Source organism: Crotalus tigris, unplaced genomic scaffold (genome assembly GCF_016545835.1).
Source record: "Crotalus tigris isolate CLP2741 ecotype Arizona unplaced genomic scaffold, ASM1654583v1 scf7180000018831.1652172, whole genome shotgun sequence".
Classification (NCBI taxonomy): domain Eukaryota; kingdom Metazoa; phylum Chordata; class Lepidosauria; order Squamata; family Viperidae; genus Crotalus; species Crotalus tigris.
The window spans coordinates 1225157-1250465 of NW_024097221.1; the positions used below are offsets into that span (position 1 = coordinate 1225157).

Here is a 25309-nt window from a genome sequence, read left to right on the forward strand (position 1 = left end):
TTCAGGGGAAAGTCCATCTTCCTCCTATTGTGCCTCCGATATCTCATCCTGATCACTTTCAAAGAGCCTTTTACTTAAACAATTGGGCATAAGGTAGCTTCTCTATCCTGATGTCAAGGGAAATTTTTTTTTTAAAAAAAGCTACTATTTTTAACCTGCAGCTGCATTCTATGTCATCTTTGAAGCTAATGCAACAGTTTTCAGACTTTCATGCATTCTTAATTAATAAATCCATCCCAACATGGACATTATTTTTATATTTCTTTTCAGCTGAGTCAATTGAAAGTAAATTGAAGAGCAGCAAGGAATCATATTACTTGCACACTGTTAGGTGTAAATGAACTGAGGAAACGGGGAGTTTCATATTTATTGCTTTAATACAAAGGATTCCTATTCCTGTAGTACATATAGCCAAGTAAGTTTTAAGAGGGCAAAAATAATTACGAGGCCAAGACCAGCTTGCATGCCAGAGGCTTCTCAGTAGCCAAAACAAGCAGAGCCTGACATGTTTTAGTGTATGCCTGCCTAGCTAGGGAAAAACTGACACCACCTTAAATGAAGGCATGCATAGAAATCTTGCAAGGAACAACTCATTCTATGTACAGGAATTCAGCTGGGAGAATTAGGAAAGGTATGTAAGATCAAACATGCAGTTTTGTGCCATGGCAACTAAGCAATGTACAGATTTCAGAGATAGACTGTATGAGTTTCCTGTGGTAGATTGTGTTTTGTGTATTCAGCAAGCTACCTATGAACACCTGGGTAGGAAGCAGGCAAATTGTGAGAATTCTAGGTTTATCTTAGGCATTGATCTTACTTCTCACAAATGTTTTTGCCTATACAGGAGAGTCATTTCCATTCAAACTGAAGCATATCTGTAGTTGAGAGATCTGTGTTGATTGAGGGAACCTAATAAAGCCTGAGTTTTCTGTTTCACAGGAAAATGATTACTCAGCTGAATTTCAAGCTATTTCAGAAAGCCATGGAGAGCCTGGGTGGTTAGTGATGGTGGTTAGGACATCATATTTATATTTCATTACTGGTTGCATTTCATTGTTGTTTAGGAAATAGTGCTTATATGCAAAGCAGAATGAAAATACAGTTAAATCATTGTTTTGCATTATTCAACCCTTCCATACATATATTCAAGAGGGAAAGCAAAGCAAATAGCAGAGTGGCCATCTGCTTAAAAATTGGAGTTATTAGCATCACTCTTCAAAACCTGAATTAAGGCACCATTCCACAATTCAATTTTAATCCCACATTCTGAAGGCATAACCGTATGGTATCTGAAATGACACTTCTCAAACTTTTGTGCCTTGGTAGCTTTTTATGAAGAAAGGCATAGCCTTACTTACTATGTAAATTTATTCACTACTTACCAAGAATTTTATTAGCAATCATTGGAATGAGTGCCACTATGCCACTCTTTTTAATTCCTGTGAAAAATATGTTTGCTCCACTAATGTACTGGAATTCCTCTGAAAGCATTTGACTCAATAAAACTAGGGTGGTTGGATTCCTTTCTGTGTAATATGGATCATATTAACAAAAAGCTACAAAATAGTTTCAGATTGAGGCTTGCAGAAAGAGCAAGTAGAGAAGAACTGGATTATGTGACTCCTTTTATTTTTGTTACCCCTCATACCTCTTTCATTTATATATTTACCCCTCATACCTCTTTCATTTATATATTTTGTTTTAAAAGCTTTACAATTAAATTTCCTGGAAAAGAAGATATATTAATACTGTAAGAATTGACCATATCTCTTTCCCCCCCCCTCTCTCCCTCTCCCTCCCTCTCTCTCATGCATATTCATATTCTGTTGCAATTGTAGAAGACTCTCAACAGATCACAACAGTAAACAAAACCAAAAGTCTTACAATTGGCTGTAATTATATTATAACATAATAAAACATACAGAAGAATAATATATGCTAAAAATAGGAAAAGAAAACCTAGCCAGATTACTAGACTAGATTACTAAAGATTCCCCTCATACTGGAAGATGTTAATAGAAGAACAGATTCAGAAACGTCCATTTGCTAAAAAAGCATCTTCTATAGGTAATCCTTGATTTACAGCCATTCATTTAGTGACTGGCAGTAAAAAAGGGACTTAGGACCATTTTTCATACTTATGACCACTGCTGCATCCCCATGGTCACCTAACCAAAATTCAGACAGTTGGCAACTGGCTCATATTTATGAGGGTTGCGGTGTTCTGGGTCACGTAATCACATTTTACGACCTGAGAAGCGAAGTCAATGGAGAAGCCAGATTCTCTTAACAATTGTGTTACTAACTTAATAACTGCAGTGATTTCACTTAACTGTGGCAAGAAAGGTCCTAAAATGGGGCACAACTCACTTAATAACTGTCTTGCTTAGCAACAGAAATCTTGGCCTCAATTGCAGTAGTAAGTCAAAGACTACCTATATTCTTTTTTCCCCTGAGTGGAATTTTTAGCAAATAGAGTAGCTACCTTAAGTCCTTTTTAGGTCAAGAATTGTCAAGGACTTTAAAGACATCATGTTCTGTCCAGAACAAACTGATATATACTCATTCATATTAAAGGTAATAATTAGCAAGTTCATATCATGAAGCCAATTTTGGAAATTGTCCAAAAACTGTTCTAGATGCCACTGCAGCATTCCTCCATCTGATTCACCCTGTGACTTATCTTTTTTTTTTTAAATTGCAGTGCAATTCTATGCTATTTATTCAAATTTATGTAGCTGCTTATCCACTTTAATCCTATCGCAGAGTGATTTACTCCTACCTTGCAGCCCAACAAACACTTGCCTCAGTGAATCACACTGAATACAGTAGATTCAGACTTCATTTATTAGATTTTTTTATCCCACATTTACTTCTAATTATATATACCTATGGATCTGATGCACTCCGGTAAATTTATTCTCTCTTTTCTTCTACGTTGAATCCCACCATCGAATTCAATGGGGGTGATTTTTTAATAGGCACAGTTAGGATTGTAGTGTACGTTTCTTTTTTCAGTCTGATCTGTTGTGATATTAATCTGAAGCATCAGATCATGTGATAGTCAGTTGCACTGAAGTAAGATACTTTATGCTGGTTCTTGCGATGAGCTGCTATTCTGTAGGGCACAACTAAACATTTCCAATGTAAAGACAAACAAATGCATTATCCTGAACATTTGGTTGAATTGTATAAATAACTGGGACCAAATAAATAAATATTTATTTATTCATTCATTCATTCATTCACTCACTCACTCACTCACTCACTCACTCACCAAACTTATATGCTGCCAATCTTGCCAAAGTAACTTAAACTTTCTGGCAATGACTCAAGTAAAAGCTGCAGTGTATGTCTATATTTGTGGATGAATATGTAGATTATTAAGTGAAAGATCTTCCCGTTTTCTGTAAAAGAAACATCTAAGTCAGGCATGTCAAACTGCTGGCCTGCGGGCCGGATGCGTCACAACGAAACTGCGCCCACCCCATTGCTGGCAATGGGGAAAAAGTCACGATACTTTGCGTGATGTCACATGACGTTGCAAGTTTGACATGCCTGATCTAAGTAATTCACTGTTATTTATGAAAAATACAAAAACTATCCCAAAGTTTAATTTAAATGGAGCCAACTGGCTATTCCAAAAGTTTCAGTTGTTAGGTGGTAGTTGATTAAATTCAAATTTCTCAGCAGTCTTTTGGTTTAGCAATATAGTTACAGTATTGCCCACAACACGTTAATATTTGTGTTTACACACAAATAATAGACAGAGATACATTGCATTTAAAACGGAAAATATATTTCCAGCCATAGGACAAATATGAGCTCACCAAGCAAACGTGATTTGGCCCAATCTTGCTTCTCATGTTCGCGCCAAATGACATGTAATTTCTTGAACTGGATAGATCCTCTGAATCACCAGTTTTATTCAGCCAGAGGTGTCCATCATAGAGATATAGTCTTGGATCTGGAATGCTTTCTAATTATATTGAGAGGAACTTCACACAGAAATGTTTATGGTTACAATTTTGGATCTAAAACATTAATAAGTTTATCAAGCCGTGAATCAAAATGTTCCCCTTGCTCCAAACTTAAATAATATTTTAAGAAATTAACTGCTGTTCTGTATGTAGTAATCCTAAAGAAAAATTGCACAGAATTATATATAATTCTTTACTAAAGGCATACTTTAGAGATGGCAGGATCTGTGACAAATTATGCCCAAATGATTTTCAGGTTTATCAAAATAATAAGCACACTTGTTAAAACATTGTATTTTGCCACAAGCCTTTTTTTTTTTTTGCAAGAATTTGCAAAGGCAGAAATGTTTGTATTATTCCAGGAGTTTAGTTTGTTTATAAGATAAATAAATGTCAAGGATTAAATGCAAGTTTAAATAGTAATTTTAAAAATAATTATTTCTATTTTTTTTAAGATGTGTTTTAGAGTATTCTTCTCAAGTCTCATCTCTAGATGCATCATGAAACAGCAATGATACCAGTTTCCCAGTAATCCTTGCTTAGTGACTGCCTCAGACAGCAACCATCTGCAGTTATGACTGAGAAAGTGAGTTTGTGACAAATGCCCACATTTGTGATGTTCGCAGTGTCTCATCTCTCTCAATCATGTGTTTGCTGTTACAATCATTTGGTATGCATTGTTCTGTGCAAAATTATAAATATAGTCGCTGAGTTGCTGGTCCAAATTATAGTCGCTTAATGAGGACTATCTGGTAATATCAGTTTGAATATAGCAGGTAGCCCCTTCTATTTATGTTTACTCTGAAACAAGTCCTTTTAATTTAAATTACTCCCAAAATAAATAATAGGAGAGCAGCCTTAATGAGAATCTTGCTGGTGGAAAAAAAACCCATAAAATTCCTTCTCTAGCATGTCATCAATCCCCCTATGAGAGAATTATTAATTACAGTTTTGGCTAAGCCTAGTGGCTTTGCAGTTGCTTGCACAAAACTCCACAATCACTTGCAGCCAAGGTGTCCCTGTTCTTTAGCTTTTTCCTGACAATTCCCAACTTTTCCGGATTTACAGATTATATTCAAACAGGAGATTTTAAGCTAAAATCAGGAAGTACTGTGAAAGTAGGAGTTCCTAATATCCCTGGAGGAAGTCAGCAAATGAACTGGAAGCTTTAGTTCTCTTATGTCCAGAACAGTGGTTCTCAACCTGTGGGTCGGGACCCCATTTGGGGTCGAACGACTATTTCACGGGGGTCGCCAAACAACGCAGTCCGCCATTTTTTCCCCTTTTATTCTATTCGCTTTTGAAAGCCAATAGAATAGACTCTCTTGAATAGAGTCTAATTCTATTGGCTTTCAAAAGCCAATAGGAATTGTCCAGGCTGTCTCTGCCCTGCTGAGCCCGCCAAAAGTTCCATTCTGCAAACGGTGCTGCACCAGTTGAGTAGTCCTCAACTTACGACCGGTTGGGGTCGCGGCATTAAAAAGGTTGAGAACCACTGGTCCAGAAGGAAAAAAAAAATCAAGGAACTGTATGATTTTTTTTAAAAAAAGTTTAATGATGTCTTGTTCAAGTATCGTAAATCATGAAGTCACACTAACATGTGATATATATCCAGACCTCTATCTGTAAAGCAGCAAAGGCAAAATCTATTATTCCCTCCCTTTTTCTCTAGGATTACTCTGGGGAAAAAAAAACACTAGAAGTACATTTACATTGATTACACCCTTCCAAATGCTGAGTACTGACAGCTGTTCTGCTTGGGGGGGAAATTAACTCCAGTATATTTGTTCATGAAGGTTGCAGTTTTGTAACTACAGAACAATGAATTCCTTAAAAACAAAGTTGCCTGCCTTAAGTATTACTGTTTCTAGCCAGAAGGCAGGGGAAACAATCTGATTCATTGCAATTCAGAACAAATCATCTTCCCCCCCCCTCCCCAAAGCCATTCTGCCTTTGAGTGAATCTTGACTCCTGGCAACTCCATAGACAAGCCCCTGCATTTTTCTTGGCAATCTTTTCGGAAGTGGTTTGCCATGGACCGCTTCCTAGGGCTGACAGAAAAAGACCGGCCCCAAATATTAGGTGAAAATGAATGGGCAAAATTGAAAGTCCCATTTTACTGGATCCTTTGATCCACGATCAAAGTTATAGTATTAAAGGGAAAAGCTCAGATGGAAACCTCTAGGATTGTATTAAGCAAACATCTCCACAATTTCTTTCCTGTGATGCTGCACAAAGCTGGTTTATCATTGCCACCCTGGATCAGGTCCAGCTTCCATTTGGAGCTGGGTTACCAAGCCAGTGAGTGTCGCTAGTTTGGCACAAGTACCAATTTAACAGCATGTTCAGTATGATTCGAGCACTAAGACCCACTCGCTCTGGCGGAAAGGATATGCCGTAGACCCCATCAGTCAAGGAATTTCAGCTGATGGGGTCTAGGAGAGTCTTTTCTGCCATGGACTTTTGGAAATCTTACTTACATAGGTGAGATCTGCCCCTACCATTTTGGCCTCCCAGAAGGGCTTAAAACCTGGGTTTGCTGTTGTGGTGGGGATTCAATGGGGCTTTATGTTGGAAATGGTTGGTAGAGTAATAGAGAAGATCCTACCTCCGTACTGTTCATGCTCTTAGTTTTATCTAATTCTTGTTAATATTTTTATGTTTCTGTTTTTACTGTATTGTGAGCTGTGCAGAGTCACTTTGGATAGTGAGATGGGCGGCATATACATTTTATTTTATTTTATTTAATTTATTTAAATTTAAATAGCTGCTGACTCACTCATAGTGACTCTAGGTGGCTTACAAGGAGTGAAAACACAGTATAGAAAATAAAAAACAAAAAACAATAACCTCCCATCCTAGGTATGATTGAGATAGCCCAGGTTGCTGTATAGCCAGCCTCAAAACTCTCCATGTGTGTTGTAAAAACAACAGAAACTCCATTCCTCATGATTTGTATGTTCATTACCTATAATTAGGTTTTTATGTACTTGCATCAACTTCCTTGTCCTTTTTCACTGGCTGGGAAGCTATTAGCTTACACTAAGACTGCACAACCATCTTTCTCCCTAGTCATACGGTATGGCATTGTGTGTTGTGGGCAAAGAGAAAACTGATCCTTGGGTGTGCATGAAATGGCACTAAAAGTAAGAAAATGTAAATTCCTATGAATCCTGGAGAAGGTAAGATAATAAAGACTGGTTCCTTTATTCATTTTCCAAATGTTCTTCATTTGGAAAATTATGTAATAACAGAGGAATTGGGGCCTCAATAAAGGAAGATCAGTGCAAATACCACACACAGTAAAAACTGTGTAATTACTGTTCAGTGAGAAAAATATTCAGATTTTGAAAATAGAAACGTAAATATGAACAAGTCAGTTTCCTTTGGCATTGCTTGATTAGTAGCACTGGCAAGGCCATTCTCTTAACTTCTTTAATGGAAGTCCTTCTATTATTTCAGTGTGTCCTTTTCCATCCTACCATGATTTTCTGTCTGAGTCTGCTACCCATAGCAACTGAGGGAAATTGCTTCTGCTTTGTAGATGGTGCCAGCCCAATTCCCTAAAACTGTCAGTTTAGCATCTTCTTCCACAACAAGCCCACTGGCTGTGCCTCAAGTGTTCACTTTCTGCTAAGAAAGTCAATCTATCTTAATTCAGAAGAGGTTGTTTGCCTTAAGGCGGCTTTGACCTTTTGAGGAATGAAGAAAGATTGAAAGACAAAACTTTAAAAGGGAGGATAAGTTAGCACTCTGGGTAGCCCTGGCATGTCACTTACTAGAATTAATTATCTGAAAGGGTCTTTTACTGGTGTTGGAGTTAAATCATGCACTGCAATAATAACTTCAGATAAGGCACCGCTAACTAAAAACAACAGATGTTTCAATTACTGTATATGCATGTGCTTAGAAAGTAAGGGATTCTTAAGGATCACTATCCAACCACAGGGAAGAGAAGTGGGGACGTTAAAAATGTTAACAGGCTCCTTTTAATTTACTTAATATAATATAGCACTATATTTTACATCAAAATAATAACAGTGCACCAACGTTGGCAATTGCCAATATTTCCATTAAAGCTCAAATACTTTTTGCACCACAATTATTATCAAAATCAATTCTTTATACAAGCTTTAGGTAGCCAAAGGCAGCAAAAGGTATCTCTGGAAATCAGAAAACCTTGCCTCTGAATTTTAGCCATGCAATCAGAAGGTCCCCAGATGGGTCACAAAGCGGTGTCAGAGGCCATGTACAGCCATCCTGGGTGTTTTCACTTGCTCATTCAAGTGAAATTAATTATTGTGCTCTTTGTTTCTGCCTTTTATCCTATCTTTTATATGGGAGCTGTCTAGGGATGCAGCAGCCCCTTGACCCGCCTTTGCTTCTCATATAAAGCTGTAGCAAGAAGATGTCACGGTGGCGATGACCTTGCTCCTTTGTCCCTCTCTCTGCATCCTTCAGGTGGAGGAGACATCAAGTACTGGGGGATGTGGGCATGATTGCAAACCTAGTGCAGAGAAAGGGGGAGGGGAAGGTGCCTCTGCCTGGAATTTCAGCACTTTTAGATAACCGTTATTATCATTTTTTTTACTGTGGGCACAACCTGAAATTTAGTTGCCCGCTCTCAAAGTGAAACACATACATGACACATATGTACATACTATCTACAACATATGTATAGACCCACACCCCTACATATACATAACAAATAAATATTAAACACTGTCCATCTTGAATATATAAGGGAAGGAGGAAGCTTGAGAGTTCACAAGGTTAATGCTGTATGGAATGAAACTATGGCTGAATCTGGATGTTCTGCTTTGGATACCATGAAGCCTCCTCCCAGAAGGTAACAAGGAAAACAGGTTGTGAAGAGGGTGTGTAGTGTCCCAGATAATCTTACGGACCCTCCTCAAGCAACGCTTCTGTGCCATGTCCTGGATGGGAGGGAGGGAGCTGCCAATGATCTTTTCGGCCATTACAGTCTTTTGCATTACAGTGTTGTTCTCAAGATCTCTTGTACAGAGCAAACAGCTTTGGTCCTCTTAACAGCTCTCCATACAAGGGTGCTCCATCACGGACCCAACTCCAATGGCAATATTAACCCAGATCCTTTGTGGTGACCAAAGTAGAAAGCCAAAAAGCTACAGGTAGTCCTTGACTTGTGACCACAATTGACCCTAACATTTCTCTTGCTAAGTGAGTTGTTAAGTGATTTTTGCCCCATTTTACAACCTTTCTTGCCACTGCTGTTAAGTGAATCACGGTAGTTGTTAAGTTAGTAACATGGTTGTTAAGTGAATCTGGCTTCTCCATTGACTTGGTTTGTCTGAAGGTCGCAAAAGGGGAATCACATGACCCCAGGAGACTCCAACTGTCATAAATATGAGTCAGTTGCCAAGCATCCGAATTTTGATCATGTGATCCTGGGGATGCGGCAATGGTCATAAGTGTGAAAAATGGTCATAAGTCACTTTTTAAGTGCCCTTGTAACTTTGAATGGTTAATAAATGAATTGTTGTTGTAAGTTGAGGACTACCTATACTTTTATTTTGCAATAAAGTTGCATATCACAATTCTCTTTCCTTTTGACTTAATATTGTTTCAATATATGTAAAGTTTTCACGGTTGTTCAGAATAAATGAACAAAATCTCCTGTGGTCCTTGTTATAATTTGAGTTTAAGACCCCAAGGCTGAGCACTGTCCGTCATGATATTGCCTGCCCCTGAGTATCTAATTAAACCATCTGCACATTTAATATATTTGAATTAACTATGTGAATCAGATGTTGCTAAACTCACTGAACATTAGCTCACCAGTGAATTGGTTTACTCCTAATTTGATACAGTACTGAAATAATAGCTTTGTATCCATGCTAATAGAATTATTGTTAACATATATCTTACTAGTATTTGTATAGATCAGTGGTTCTCAACGTTTGTGTGACGGCGACCCCCGTCACACAAATGTTCTGCGCATGTGCGGCACCGCCCCCATGTGCGGCGCGTATGCGCGGCGCCGCCCCGAGGGGAGAAAATGGCGGCTCGCCTTCTTTGGCGACCCCCGAAAAATGGTCGATCGACCCCAAATGGGGTCGCGACCCATAGGTTGAGAACCGCTGGTATAGATGCCAAAATAACCTGACTTTCTAACCTTCTTTATAGAGGAACCACTTCTCTGTTTTATCCTAGGTATTTAAATCTGCAAACACAAATCTGTGCAAGGAAAATTATGTGACGGGTTTTTTTTAAAGCACATAAATAAAGTACTTCATAATTTTGAGCAACACCAGCAGGCCAACCACCCTTTCATTAGTGGATTACAGGATTACAGTGCAATATGACATACCAACATTCACACAGTTTTGATTTTACCATAATCTAGCATTTCTTATGGTGCAAGTGTAAACAGAGCCGTGCCCTACTAATCTTACAATATAGATTACTTAGCACTGGGGATACTACTGATGCTACCAGCCCTTTCAAAATATTGTATTAGTAAGGATAGATGAAACTGCCAGGTAAACTTTCTTCCAGATTTGATTTTTCAAATTCTTAAGACATTTATGTGAAGAAATCTGTCAATTTTGATAGATTAAAAAACAACTCTTTCTTCTGATCAAATTCAGTAAGTGCCTCTATTGCCATAAGTATTTCTATCCGCCTGCCATATAAACTGTTATAGATAAGGAACTTGACAGGAACATGGTTAAACATACAGGGAAATCAAATCCAGAAGAGCTACACATTCAGTTCTGCTTCTTTCTGTGCTCTTTTCATCATTCCTAAAATTTAATTTTTATATAGAAAATACCTTTCAAATTCTCATGGATCCTTATTACTGAGTGCTGAAATTCTACAATTTGGTCAAGCAGTTGTTGTTAGTTGTGAAGTCGTGTCCAACCCATCGCGACCCCATGGACAATGTTCCTCCAGGCCTTCCTGTCCTCTACCATCTTCTGGAGGCCTTTGAACTATAGTGCTGGAGAAGACTCCTGCGAGTCCCCTGGACTGCAAGGCGATCAACCCTGACTGCTCTTTAGAAGGCCAGATCCTGAAATTGAAACTCAAGTACTTTGGCCACCTAATGAGAAGGAAGGACTCACTGGAGAAGAGCCTAATGCTGGGAAAGATTGAGGGCAATAGAAGAAGGGGACGACAGAGAATGAGGTGGCTGGATGGAGTCACTGAAGCAGTAGGCATGAGCTTAAATGGTCAAGTGGTACTGATACACAAATTTATACAAACTTTAATTTTTAATCAGGCAAGTTAAAGAAGTACTTGAATTAAAATGGGATTATCAGAGACCTTATATTGTAACAGATCCAATTATTTTCATGTTTTTTAAGAAAATAAAAAATAGACATCAGGCCTATTTAGTTGTTTATTTTGCATACAGAATATTAAGTTGAATGTTGGGAGCAGATATAGCATAGAAAATATGCATTGTATTTCTGCACAATAACTGTTCTTGTTCTTTCCACTTGCCTTTTTTTGTACAGCATACTTGGTGCTCCTCTTTGCCACCTCCAGAAATCATTCTTTGGAGAATAAAAACAAGACTGATTTAACATCTAGTTGGCCTCTCATTCAACCCTTACAAAAATATAGCAAAATTGCATCCACAGTAAATATGCATCTCAGACTAGAGCTTAAACAATGAGTAAATTATAAAAATTATGAATAGGTAGCAACCCAAGTATTCCTGGTTGTCACAACACACTCAATTGATCAACCAAGAAACCATTTGAATGGAGGATTCAGATGGGGTTGAACTTCATCTTGCTGCTCACCAAAATAGAGATTTTCAAACATTTGGCAAGAAATAGTTAATGGCTGATGAATTGTTTTAAGATTAATGGCTCACAGGTCATGAAGCTCTGATATACCTATAGGCATGCAAGCTCCCCTCTTCATGGATAGAAAGCAATCATTTTAGTGATTTTCTTCCAAAATATATAATATGGCTTTCTGCAATGTATGATTAAAAAATACATGACACATAAAAAACAGGATGAGTTTTGATCACATCATCATTGTGCCAACTTGACTTTTTTACTATGCTCAGAAGACATCCCTGGTATGAAGTCATTTTAAAAATTGCAATGAGCAAAGGCCATGGCACCACTTGTGTATATCCAGTCATAAAATTATCTTTATTATAAAAATATTTCATAAATTTTATATCTGATAAATCAAAACTGACAGATTAAAAATCCATCAATTTGTAATCTATTTTTTATTACTATCTAAGAAAGTATTCAGTTTAGTGGGCTATGGAATTAGCTTAATTACTGTACCTGGGGAGCATTTGAGCCTATAAATTCTGAAGAATGGATAGGATACTGCAGCTTTATATTTTAGCTCCATATCTCTCCTGGTTAGTTAAGGCCTTCTAGGAGATAACATGGAGTTGGGTCTAAGCAATAGTGAATACGTCCTTTAAGCAATGTTGTTGAGAAGGTCGTAGATTTAGAGGAAATGGACTATCTAGACCCTCAGACTTCAGACTGGCTTGTAATACTGAGATTCCATTGGGGTGACCTCTAATTGGATCAGGATGAGGGAGATCTATCTGTCCACGCCTTTATAGATCTTTTGGTGACCTTCAATATTTTTGATCAAGGTATACTTTTGGATCAGCTTAAAATTGGGAGTGGGGGAATGATGTTGTAGTGGTTCTCCTCCTTCCCCTGAGGCTGGTTCCAGTTAGAGAAGTCAAGACCTAGGCCTCAGTTTTGCCTCAGGGCTCAACTCTCATCCCATTCCTATTTGACATTTGTCAGCATGAGATTATATACCTTTGCCCTGTACTATTCAAATGATGTCATTAGGTTCCCCCCCCCCACTGCTGGGAGGCTGTGAGTGTCTGAATGGAGAAGAATAGGTTGTTACTCAACTCTAGGAAAACTCAGTAGACCCCTGGATATAAAGATCTTCCATCTTTTAACTCTCGTTGGTATAGGACTCCTTCCAGACGCAGCTGATGAGCAAGTTATGGGTCCTTGTGGATTCCTAGGTCTTACTGGTCATCTAGTGGTACCCAAGTGGCCTTCATTCTGATGTGATATATACACACAGGTTTGAACTTAATCCAAAGACATTTTTCCCCCAGGATCATAATGCAAGGCATTCATTTCTTAAAGAATAAAATGTTCTAAATCCTTTGAAAAGCCTCTTGTATGTTAAACATTGCTAGGTCCTTATATATCAGGAGTGTCAAACTCGCAATGTCACGTGATGTGTCGCAATGTATTGTGACTTTTTTTCCATTGCCGTCAATGGGGTGGGTGCGGTTTTGCTATGATGCATCTGGCCCGCAGGCCGGCAGTTTGACACCCCTGTTATATATCATAACTGTGTGGACAACTGCCAATATAGTAGTCATCATTCACTCTATTACAGTTCTATGTAAAGCAGTTGATGGCATAACCTTACATCTTAAACTCTGATTCTAACAGCACAGAATTTAAAAGAAAGTGCAGTAATAAGTCAAATGCAATTTTTTTTTAATAACATGTGTTTCTGCAATTCAATTTTTGAATTCTGGTGACTTCCTGGAGTAATTCCTGCACAGTCTTCCAGTTTTTACCCTTATGTCCTAATCATTACACCAGGCTCTCATAATTTTTTATCAATTCTCAATTCTACATCACTTTATTTACTTGATTTATATTACATGTTTCATTCAAGACCTCAAAGCAGCAAAGATATCCTGTTTTCCAATTTTTCCCAATTCTACTCTGTAAATTAGGTTGAGATGAGGAAGAATATCTGGCCCAAAAGCACCTGATGAACTTCCTGGGATGAGGGCGAACTACTACCTGGAAATCTAGGAAGTCCAGCACTACACCATATTGGCTTTCAGCTCTTTCCAATATAAAGGAAGTTTGTCAAAAATGGGGGGAGGGTTGAAAAACTGTGTTGAGAAGCCCTGCATGGGGGAGAAAAATTTGGTCTGATGAGTTTCAGTTTCAGTTTCAGTTAAAGCAAATCTTATTCTATAGATAGGCAATAACCCAGGTCATTTTCCTGACAGTATGTGGAGGGTTCCCTTATAATAACTCTTTTTATCTTCTGATTCTGAATATTTTTACCTTGATTCTCAAGGTTTGATCTTCAGAACATGAGGATGCATTTGGCAAATTGTGTCTTTTTTATAAGTAACCCAAGAAGCTTATTTGATTATTCTGAATTTAGTGCTAGTTGAAAAATAACAGTATGCTACTGTATACACCCAACTATTGTATAGGAAATCCCACTGAGTTATAGAACAGCTTAGGTGTTATTTCAGGTTTAAGTCATTCCATAATGTTGGCTGCCAAGAGTAATTAGTCATGTATATATTTTCTAAGAAGAAAATATTCCTACTTGTCTACTGGGAAAACAGGGCAGTCTTCTTAATCACAAGCATAAAACTTAAAACAGGATTTAGAGGTCAGCAAAGAGTTCTAGCATAGATACGGACATTGTTCTGACGTGTTAACTCTTTCAATATAGTTTTATTTTTCTTTCCTTTTTTTGCCAATGGACGATAAGAGGAAACATCCTTGAGGAAATACACCCAGTTACACTTTTTCTTCTGTTTCTTCTCATTCGTGTGGCTGTATGGGGTGAATTGGGTTTATTGTTTCTTTAGCTTCCATTCCGTAATGGCAGAGGCCCATGGTATTTTCATACAATCCTGATTCCAGAAAACTGTATGAACTCAATATTAAAGTGGTGTTAGTCAACCACAGACACACTATTAAGTAAAATGATTTTACGCTACAGAAACTGGGGAACCAGGCATGAAGATGAAGAACTGGAGTTTTTAACTATGCTTAACTGAATAGTAGAATCCACTGTTATAATATTGCTGGCACTGAAGTAACATTCAGTGATCAGTTGCCTTATAAACAGGGAGCAGGATGCTCCCAAAATGTCCCCTTTAGTCTTCATTTCAAACAGCAAAAAATCTTGGGCCAACCCTACATTTCAAGATAACACAAGGCTATATAGTTAGCATTAAAAAAAAAAAATAACTGCAAAGACCACCAGTCCAGGCTATATTTATGGCACAGGAGAAGGAAGAAGGGGAGGGTGTAACCCTTTTCCTTAATTTTTTCTTTTTCTTTTTTATGAAAACCATCCCTAAAAGTAGCTATGACTAGGGAAGTGAAAAGGCAAGGAGGCCATATATCACTCTGCCTTCTGGTCTAGTATAGATTTAGAAGATATATTTTTGAAAGGGAAAACAATCTGTGTGGCAAAGGTCTAAATCCATTTCATTCTTCCTCAGTCTGATTCAGAGCTGTCCTCCTACCAGCATTTTTTTTTAAATGAAAATGAAAATAAGGAAATAGAGTAATATTTCTTAGTGCTGTATACTTCAAATCCTATGTCTTGAAAAGTATTTAATTCTTTTCCCTGTTTTATTTTAGAAAAGTTTCTCTTTCCAAGGAATCTCTCAGTTCAAAAACCAGTGTTCAGATCTAGACAAAAAGACCTATTAGCTTCAATGTCTGCAACTTGACACAGGCAGAGATTATCAGTCTGCCCTTGCCGTTCCTTTTTCTCCATCTTCCATTCTTTTAAGTAAACACCACTTGAATGAAAATGCCCCACTTTAAATTATCCACTGAGATACAATTTAGGGATGTGAAAGTCCACAGGGAAAAGAACAAATAGACAAATTTGGGGGTGGGGATGGGGAAAAATCCCTTACACATTTCTGTTCTCCTCTCCCAGGCCCCACATTCAAAGTGCAGAAGCATTCTATACTATCCACTTAGAAAACTAATTCTTTTTCCTTGCATAATCAGGCAGATCTAATTTACAAATAAGGTCATCGTAGTACCATCTTGCCATATTGTAGTAGGAAAAGGAGAACGTAAGCCTGGATCTTGGTTCCACTATGAATAGTATTCAAAGCATTCAAAGTCAAGCTGTGTTGTACCTAGTCAAAGTTACAAATGGTAAAAATCTAATTTGGAGATTAATTCCATGTCTATCGATGCTTATTTCACTTTTTGTATCAGAAATTAAATTAAAGTCTACTGATCTATGTTATTTTTCTGTCCTTGATGCATTAACTGCACATTAGTCAGTTTACAGTTTAGTTAAATTTAATTTAATACTATTTACAAAAATTCTACTTGAATGCTATATTATGTACAACTAGAATAAGCAGAATACGATCATCTCTTCACTTCAGATCTACATTTAATATTAATACACACACATATACACACTCACATGACATACATACATACACACAAGGTCATTGCTCAAAAGATTAACTGTGGAAAACTGAATGCATGGAAGACAGTTTGAAGGAATTATTGCTTTATTTTAAATTCCCCTTCAGTTAAATTGGAATTAGAAAGATACACTGTACTTATAAAGAGTTTTCATTGCTGATAGCATAGGCAATTAAGGACAGACCTATCCACACATACTGGGTTATCTGCCATCCTTCAAGAATGAAGAATGTCCTTTGAATACTATATATGAAAATCTATGTATAGACAAAAACATTGTCAATGGCAGGCTGCTACATATTCATTAGGAATGTAAACAACTGTTGCAAGTAAATGGATAACCACTGCATATTTTCTAGTATTTTGTGAAGTGTGTGTAAAAAAAGATTATAATGATTGGCTATTGGTAATAAAAACCTCATTGCATCAGAGAAAGTAAGCCTGTAGTTTGATGTCAGTGATTGGAATCCATGCATAATTCCAAGTGATGCACTGGATATCTTGTTAGATTCTGTCTTATTAAAAACAGTTTTTGTTACATCAGTTAGAGACAAGGATTTAAATGATTTATATAAATATGCATATGATTTCTTTTTCTCACATTAGATTGTTTTAAATTTGAAGACAGGCCATTAAATGTGAAAGTTGACTTAAAAACTTTTTAAAAAGCTTTAAAAGCTTTATGTTTTTATTATGTTCTCTTGATATTTTTCTACCATACATCAACAAACCATCAGCAAACAAACACCTGAAACTATAATCCAGTGGCAGACATGGCTATGTAAAGTTATCCTGACACATTAGTTGGCCCTGAAATATTAGCTTGTGTGGGAATCAGTCAGTTATATTTATGACGTTGCCTATGGCATTTATGGTAATTAATTATCAGGGAAAGTCCCTAATTTCATTGGGGCGGAATCCTCCAGGCATATTAGCTTGAATCATGTAGGTAGACTCTCCTACAAACAAAAGAACTAAAAGCATGATTCATTTTATTGCAGTAACTATGTACAACCGAGTCTTCTGGCTCAACTCAACTTTTTGAGTTGTTCTATAATACTCTAATGTTGATATTCAGGCAAATGGAATTGTAGATGAGCAATGTTCTTGCAGCCTGCTAATTTCATTTATCAGATTTGCAACTATTTTCTTATGCAGACGTAATTCCACAGAACACAGCAATGAAGATAATAGCTTATTAAAATTAATGAGCTACTCTCCAAACACTTTGGCTACTACAGTTCAACTGTTCAGAGTGTCACTGCCTTTGGAATACAGAATACCCATTACAAGGTAATTCTGCTGTTCAGAACTTGCATCCCACCAAAGAATTAGAACATAGATTTGAATAATAATGAAACACACAGCTTTTCAAAGTTGTCACTGAAGTCATATACATATACATTAAGAATACAACAAAGCTGTAATATACTCTTCACTAATGAATGAGAGAAGGAAAATAAATTCAAGTGGGCACATAATCAAATAAACCCTTGGCTCTTTCCTTAAGTATGATGCTTGGTGAATGTATGCCACCTTTATAGCTCAGATACATTTATTAAATCAGTACAATGAATGGATGAGATTGTAAATGAACATTAAAAATTCCAGTTACCTTGTTCCAATCTACAATTTAGAATAGTTTCAGAAGTATTGACAGCGTATGGTTAAAAAAAAAAGTTAAGATGGGATCACCCCCAGCTGTGGTGTGATCAAAGCTCTGTGATGAACTTTCAATTCTTTTTTTTTTTTTAATATAAATAATGCTGCACTTCAATGGTTAGGTGGCCTAGACATTGGTACTTAAACATAAATCTTTTTAACATTTATATTTTATTATATTTACTAATCTAGGTGAAATGTTAATATTTATTGCTAATCCATGTATCATATGTTACACATTAAATAAATAAATAAAATGCAGCATACACAGAGAGAGGGGGGGAGGGGGAGGGAGGGAGGGGGAGAGAGAGAGGGAGAGAGAGAGAGAGAGAGAGAGAGAGAGAGAGAGAGAGAGAGAGAGAGAGAGAGAGAGAGAGAGAGAGAGAAGGGGGCAGAACAGATCGTGCTACTGTGGCTAATATCTTTACTCTTTTAGCCACATCCCCTAAATACTCACTTATCCTCATGCATTATCCAGTTTTCATCTTTTTTATATAGATGTACTTCTTAAAAATATCACCATCAATAAAATCAAAAAGGTACTAATGCTAGAGCTTAATTCCAGTGTAGCCATTATTTTCCAGTTAAATACTGTTGTTTTGAAGTCCCTTCCTGTAATTTTTTTTAAAGTATCTACATCCCTCATATCAAAATACATTCAGAAAGTACAAAATACATGAACATATTATAATACTTTAAAACTATCCACCACTGCAACTGATAAAACTGTTAAATTAGTGTAATAAATTTATAGTATTAGTTTTATCAGATAATACCAATTTATCAGTTGGGTAAAAGACTAAGTTGTAAGAACTCAGTTAGGAACCATCATAGGTTTTGTTTGTGTGATGTCCACACAGACCTACAATCTTCTCTGTGTAACATTTCCTTAAAAAGTTTCTTAATGTGTAATGTTACAACTGTACTTAACAGATTCTCACAAACACAAAGGCTTGAATTTGAACAGTGTTTGCCTTGATTATTGTGCCAAATCAGGTTTTCAAAACTCTAGCATATTTTGTAGATTTATTTATTCATCCAATATTGTGCATTGATTTTTTTTTTGCCATTTGAAACATTACGAGTTTCCCCCCAAAAGATTCCAATGTCCTCTATAGGGCATCTTTTTCTTAGAAATTAGAATTGTGAAATTAACAAGTACACTTTTACCAATTGTTCACAGTTTCTTTTATAAAGAGCTTAAACACACTCAACCATTTTTTAAAACAAAAAGAATATGGAAACGATTAATTAAAAGCAATAGGTGGTATCCCCTGTAGTCGTACAGAAATAGTGCATCTCTTGTAAGATGTAAATGATTCAGAAATATTCAGCATCTTACACACCCAACAAGTAGCTGTTCGGTAGATGCCAAATCCAACATTCCACAGACTGGAATGCAGCATTTCTATATGCAGCACTCTTGAAATAATTATGTAACCGTAATTTGCATTATATAGAACATATGGAAACAAATTCTGTTTTGCAGTATTTCTGCATTCAAATAACCAGAGGTAATCCACTAAGGTGATGATCATTAATTCTCTTTACTTATCACTCCTTTGCCTAACATCCGTGGATTAATACAATTATTTTCGGGCAAGATAAATCAGCATTAGTATTCCTCACCCTGGGAGATAGGAAAGAATGACTGATATGAGAGATGACCACCTATCTTGTGAAGTCATACCTAAATTGAATCATAGATAAAGCAACTTCAGGATATCAACATTAATCTTCACCAAGGGTAATAAACTGCAGTTGCTCTCCTAGCAACTTTTAGGCCTGCTTTTGGCCTTTAAAGTAAGGAGTAAAGCTATGTCAACAGTCAGGATTTATTTTAAGATATTTACTGGAGAGACTTTAAAGAAACAGAAGGCTTGTATTAATTATTGAGGATTTCCCCAGTGATCCTGAGCAGTAACAATTAGTCCAAAGTATACAGCTTAGAAAAATGATGAGCCAGCACACTGTTTTTTCATCTAAAGGACAGATATCTCTACAGCAGTGTTTCCCAAACTTGACAATTTTAAGGCATGAGGACTTCAACTCCCAGAATTCCACAGCCAGCAACGCTGGCTGTGGAATTCTGGGAGTTGAAGCCCACATGCCTTAAAATTGTCAAGTTTGGGAAACACTGCTCTACAGCATCCAAAAACAGTTTATATTTTCTAAGATAATAACTCAGTATTTTCCACTTACATATAATTTACATTTTGAAAATTGGATACTATGCAAAAACTGTTGAGCTTTCCTTCCTTTTAGAAACATCTATTTTTTTTTTCCAAACCTATAGTAGCTTTGATTGAAAAGTGTCACTATTAAAAAAAAAAATGTCAGGGCCAAATTTCATATTGTGTAAAATGCTATTTTCTAGTATTGTTGGTCTAAAGCAGTGTTTCTCAACCTTGACAATTTTAAGGCATGTGGACTTCAACTCCCAGAATTCCACAGCCAGCATTGCTGGCTGTGGAATTCTGGGAGTTGAAGTCCACATGCCTTAAAATTGTCAAGGTTGAGAAACACTGGTCTAAAAAGTCTCTTTAGGTCAGAGTATCTTTCTGGCTAATGTTATCAAGATCTGGAACTAATAAAAGAGGCAATAGGTCACCTCAGAACCAGTCACTCAGGTTTCAGAGACCTCTTCCTCTGAGAGTGTTTCCCCCAAAATAAGACCCAACCGGAAAATAAGCTCTAGCATGATTTTTCAGGACACTTGTAATATAAGCCCCACCCCCAAAATAAGCCCCAATTAAGATAGTCAGCCAGACAGACACATTTAGTACTGTATTTCCCCGAAAATAAGACCTAACTGGAAAATAAACCCTAATGTGTCTTTTGGAGCAAAAATTAATATAAGACCCAGTGTTATTTTCAGGGAAATACGGTATCAGCAGAATCACTGTCACACGGGGTGGATATAGGTAGCAGAGGATAACATCTGGATTTGATGAAATGACTGACCATCTAAGAAACATCTGAGTCTTTAATCTTCAAATCGAAAGTGCAGTATGTGTATATCTTGAAACAAATCTTATTCCTGTTATGAGAAACTGATTCTATTTAATCATTCAGTATTGTTGCCACCTTATCTCTAAAAGAATTAATTTCTACTGAAAAATCAAGCTCCATTTTTTTTCCAATTAAAGTAACACTTGCTCAGTTTCATTTTGCAAAATTCAAGTAATCAAGTGCACTCCATGGACTCCGTGTCTTGCATTCCATGTTCCTTGTTAACACAATAAATACATTACTAAAGCTAAATTAAATGCACATGTGGGCACAGGAAGTCAGAATTTATAAATAAATATATTTGATGGAACGATCTAAAAAAGCATAGCACACTGTGAAATGAAACCCATCTTTGCATGACAAATCAGAACTTTGTTATCCAATTCATGATTGTAACATAGCTACTTCACATTTTCAATACTTATAAATATTTCTTTTCATATCTCCTTTTCATATTATACAAGCCTCAGTTCATTCAGTTTGTTCATTTAGAAAGAAATCTTTTTCCTGGGCTATTTTCTAAATCAGCATCTTGGTTAGACAGACACTCCAGATATTTTGAACTGTGTATTATAGCAATGTGGCAATGGAATAATTATACTTTTGTTTATTCACTGCTTTTATTCCTAATAAAGTAGACTGTAAAAAGAAAGGGGTGATATAAAAGTTTGTGTAGGTAATCAAAATATTAAAAATGATCCATTTCCAATAGATAATAAGTTTAATTTTGAAAAGTGGCTAGCATAAGTTGACCTCAGGAAAACAACAACAACTAAGAGTTGGGGAGTTTCCAATTCGGGATCAATCATTTTTTAGAGGATGAGGATGAAAATATTGTATTCCATCCAGACTGGAATGCAATGGAAGCAGATTAAAGCAAGAGTTCTCAATTATTGTGACCAGTGACCACTTAAAATGAATTTGTACAACTTCCAACCTATGAATAAAACTAATGATTTGAATGTGGCTAGGATTGGACAAAAATCATTCCACCTCTTACTTTTAATACATCTTTCTGCATTAAATAAATTAATGATAAAAATATGCAACTTTATAAAATAAATCTGTTCCACTGGAAATAAGACAAAAACACAACAAACTAGTAACCTTTAAAAACATTTTTTTAATGGGGAGGCTTACTTTTGCATAATCCCTGACATCTGCTTTTGCTTTTGAATAGAGTCAGAAAGAAAAATTAACTTCTCTTAAACTGTTGCAACTTGCAAAACATGGGCAAGGCTGCTTTCAGAATTCTCTTTCCCAGCACAGCCTCAATGAGACAGTAACCACAGCCCATCTTTTCTTTTCCATCCAGTCTTTTCCCTCCTCCCAGCAGCCTTTCCAGCTCTGCTTTCCATTGCAATTCCCTCTGCATAGGGAGCACCAAATCACATGGAAATACCTTTGCTGTCAAGCTTAATTGATCAGAGGCAGATTGTCAAATCCAGGACTGTCAGTTCTAACTCCAGAACAAACAGCTTAAGAACAAGAAGTGAAACAAATTACTAAAGTTGATGGAGAAAGTCAATAGACTGAATTTTTCAATGATATTTAGCGGCAATTCAAAACCACAATAACAGAAACTCAGCTAGAATGTGTACGGCAGGTAAAAAAAGGTCAAATTATGTCCATCGCTGTTCAGCATTGCTAAAAATGGCATCAAGAAAGCTGTTAGAACAAAAAACAAATTTCCCAGCTAAACAAGAATTTTTAAAAAGGGATGTAAACTTGTTCAAAATAAAGACAGAAAGGCAGAAGGAAAACAGAAAGAGAAACATGTCCTATGTTTGTGCTTCCCGTGGGCATCTGGTTGTTACTGTGAGACTAACAGACTCTTGTAATTGTCTGATCCAGGAGGATTCTTCTGTTCTTTTGACAGTGAAGGGCAGAAGCTGATCTGGGCTAAATTCAGTCTGTAGCACTATTATTTTGTGAATGAGAATTGTCAACAGATTGAGATTTTTCTCACAGCCAATATATGCTGCCATATGCTGATGACAACACAGCGTTAACCCTTAGTCATTTCCTGCTTTAAAGTTACTTAGCAACTTGTGTAATCAAAACAAGACAACTTTAATTGAGATAATATATTAGCACCCTTGGTGAAACTGATGCAGGATGGCACTAGTGACACCAAGGTGAAACCAGACAGTACTTGGTTTGATTTTCATATTTTTCCTTGGTATTTCCAGGAACATCTCTTTAATTCCTTCATTACACTCCCAAACACTTAGACAGAATGTAACAAAGGCATGGGTGAGAGAGTTGAAAGACTGACTGTGAGTCACTTAATAGACATGATGATATAGTGAGTTCCATAAGGTTCAGCCAGCTATACCTTATCTAACAGCTGCATTAGAACTGATAGCAATGTACAGCCAATCAGAATATTCTAGAGTGGGTGGCTCTAATAAATGCAATGACATAAAGAAATAAATATCATGGGGAAAAGACACTCAGCAAATTGCTATTATATTTTGAGTAGGATAGGAGGAATCCCCTTCTCCAAAACTACGTATTTAGGCTTTTATCCAGCTACGATTACTTATGTTTAAGATTTAGTACCTAGAGAATGTAAATGAGATAGCAACTTATGCCTGTCCTGAACCACTTTGGACTGTAGGTTGAGTATTCAGTTAAAAAAATAAAGAAAAAATAATGTTGTTACTGTTCTTGTTGTTTTCCAAAAGATCCCTCTGAACAGAATTGTATTATGGGGATCTGCAGAGGCAGGATGTGATGAGAGATTAAAAAAGACACAATTGTATCAGGACCTTTAAAGTAGCTTTCAGATATAATAGAAGATGCTGTCCAATTGCTGTAATGAAGAAAGACACAGCTTCCTGTCATCTGGCTTTTGTACATAGAACTGGGAAGGAAACCTGTTCAGAAAATCTTGTGTTTCTTAAGAAAGCAAGTTCTTCCTGAATCAAAAGAATGAATTAGCCCTGACCAGCTTAAGCCCCACTATTTGTTCAGCAAGACTTTCCCATGAGTAACCTAGACTGAAGCAAAGCCTTTGGCATGCTGGTGAAAAATGTGTGACCCATCTTGGCTTAACAAAAAGAGTGATTAATAAGAAGTGTGATGAGCACCCAAAAAATCACTTTGCAACTTGCTTTTAGTCTAATGAAGAGACGGACGAGGAGTGACAGGATAGCAGTGTTCCAATATCTCAGGGGCTGCCACAAAGAAGAGGGAGTCAAGCTATTCTCCAAAGCCCCTGAAGGCAGGACAAGAGGATGGAAACTAACCAAAAAGAGAAGCAGCCTAGAACTAAGGAGAAATTTTCTGACAACAATTAATCAGTGGAACAACCTGCCTCCAGAAGCTGTGAATGCTCCCACACTGGAAGTTTTTAAGAAGAGACTGGACAGCCATTTGTCTGAAATGGTATAGGGTTTCCTGCCTGAGCAGGGGGTTGAACTAGATGACCTCCAAGGTCCCTTCCAACTTTATTATTATTGTTATTATAGAAGTCAGCCTTTGCTTTTGTAATATCATTCTTATTATATCAGTCATATTCTATGATGTACTGGTTGTCCTCCATTTACAGCCATTCATTTAGTGACAGTTCAGAGTTGCAACAGCACTGAAAAAAACCTGACTTAACAACTGGTTCTTGCACCTAGGATTATCACAGCATCCCCATAGTCGTGTGATTAAAATTCAGGTGCTTGGCAACTGGCATGTATTCACCAGGACTGCAGCATTCTGTGGTCATGAGATTGGCATTTGGGACCTTCCCAGCTGACTTCCAACAAGCAAAGTCAATAAGGGAAGTTGGATTTGCTTAATGACCATATAACTCACTTAACAACTGCAGTGGTTCATTTAACAACCTTGGCAAGAAAAGTCATAAAATTGGGCAACTCACTTAACAACTGCCTCCCTTAGCAACAGACGTTCTGGTCCCAATTGTGGTAGCAAGTCAAGGACCGCCTATATAATTAACAATATTAATTAATTGCATGCACCGTTTGAACTGACTGATTCCACATAGCATTTACTTTCTTTAGTTGGTTCACCGACTGACTTGATCTTATTTTATTTTCACTCTCCCTTAATTAATACAACTCATTCCATTTGGGGGATTCTGGCCAGCAAATACCAAGCACATACTAGCTACGTGGATTACTTTCAAAGACTTAAATATTCTGTACAGTACAGTTTGGATGTCCCGATAGTATGAATGGCTTAGCAGACTCCAGTTCTGTCTAAATTCATCGGAATTATTTCCCAAACTTCTTAAAAAAAGTGTGACTAAATATTTAAGTGCATTTGTGTAGAATATTGCAATTTCACTGTAGGTACTGGTAGTACTTTTAAAACTACTAGAATCATTATCTGTGGGGTCATTGACCCTCTCAGGACTTGGTTGCTTTCTCCTAGACACTTCATTACCCAACTAGG

At 36.9% G+C, this 25309-nt stretch overlaps 1 protein-coding gene across 1 annotated transcript in view; it reads right to left on the minus strand.

Moving 5' to 3' along the window:
* ABTB2 (ankyrin repeat and BTB domain containing 2) overlaps window positions 1–25309 on the minus strand; it is a 154911-nt gene that overhangs the window by 127688 nt on the left and 1914 nt on the right. The window lies entirely within an intron of this gene.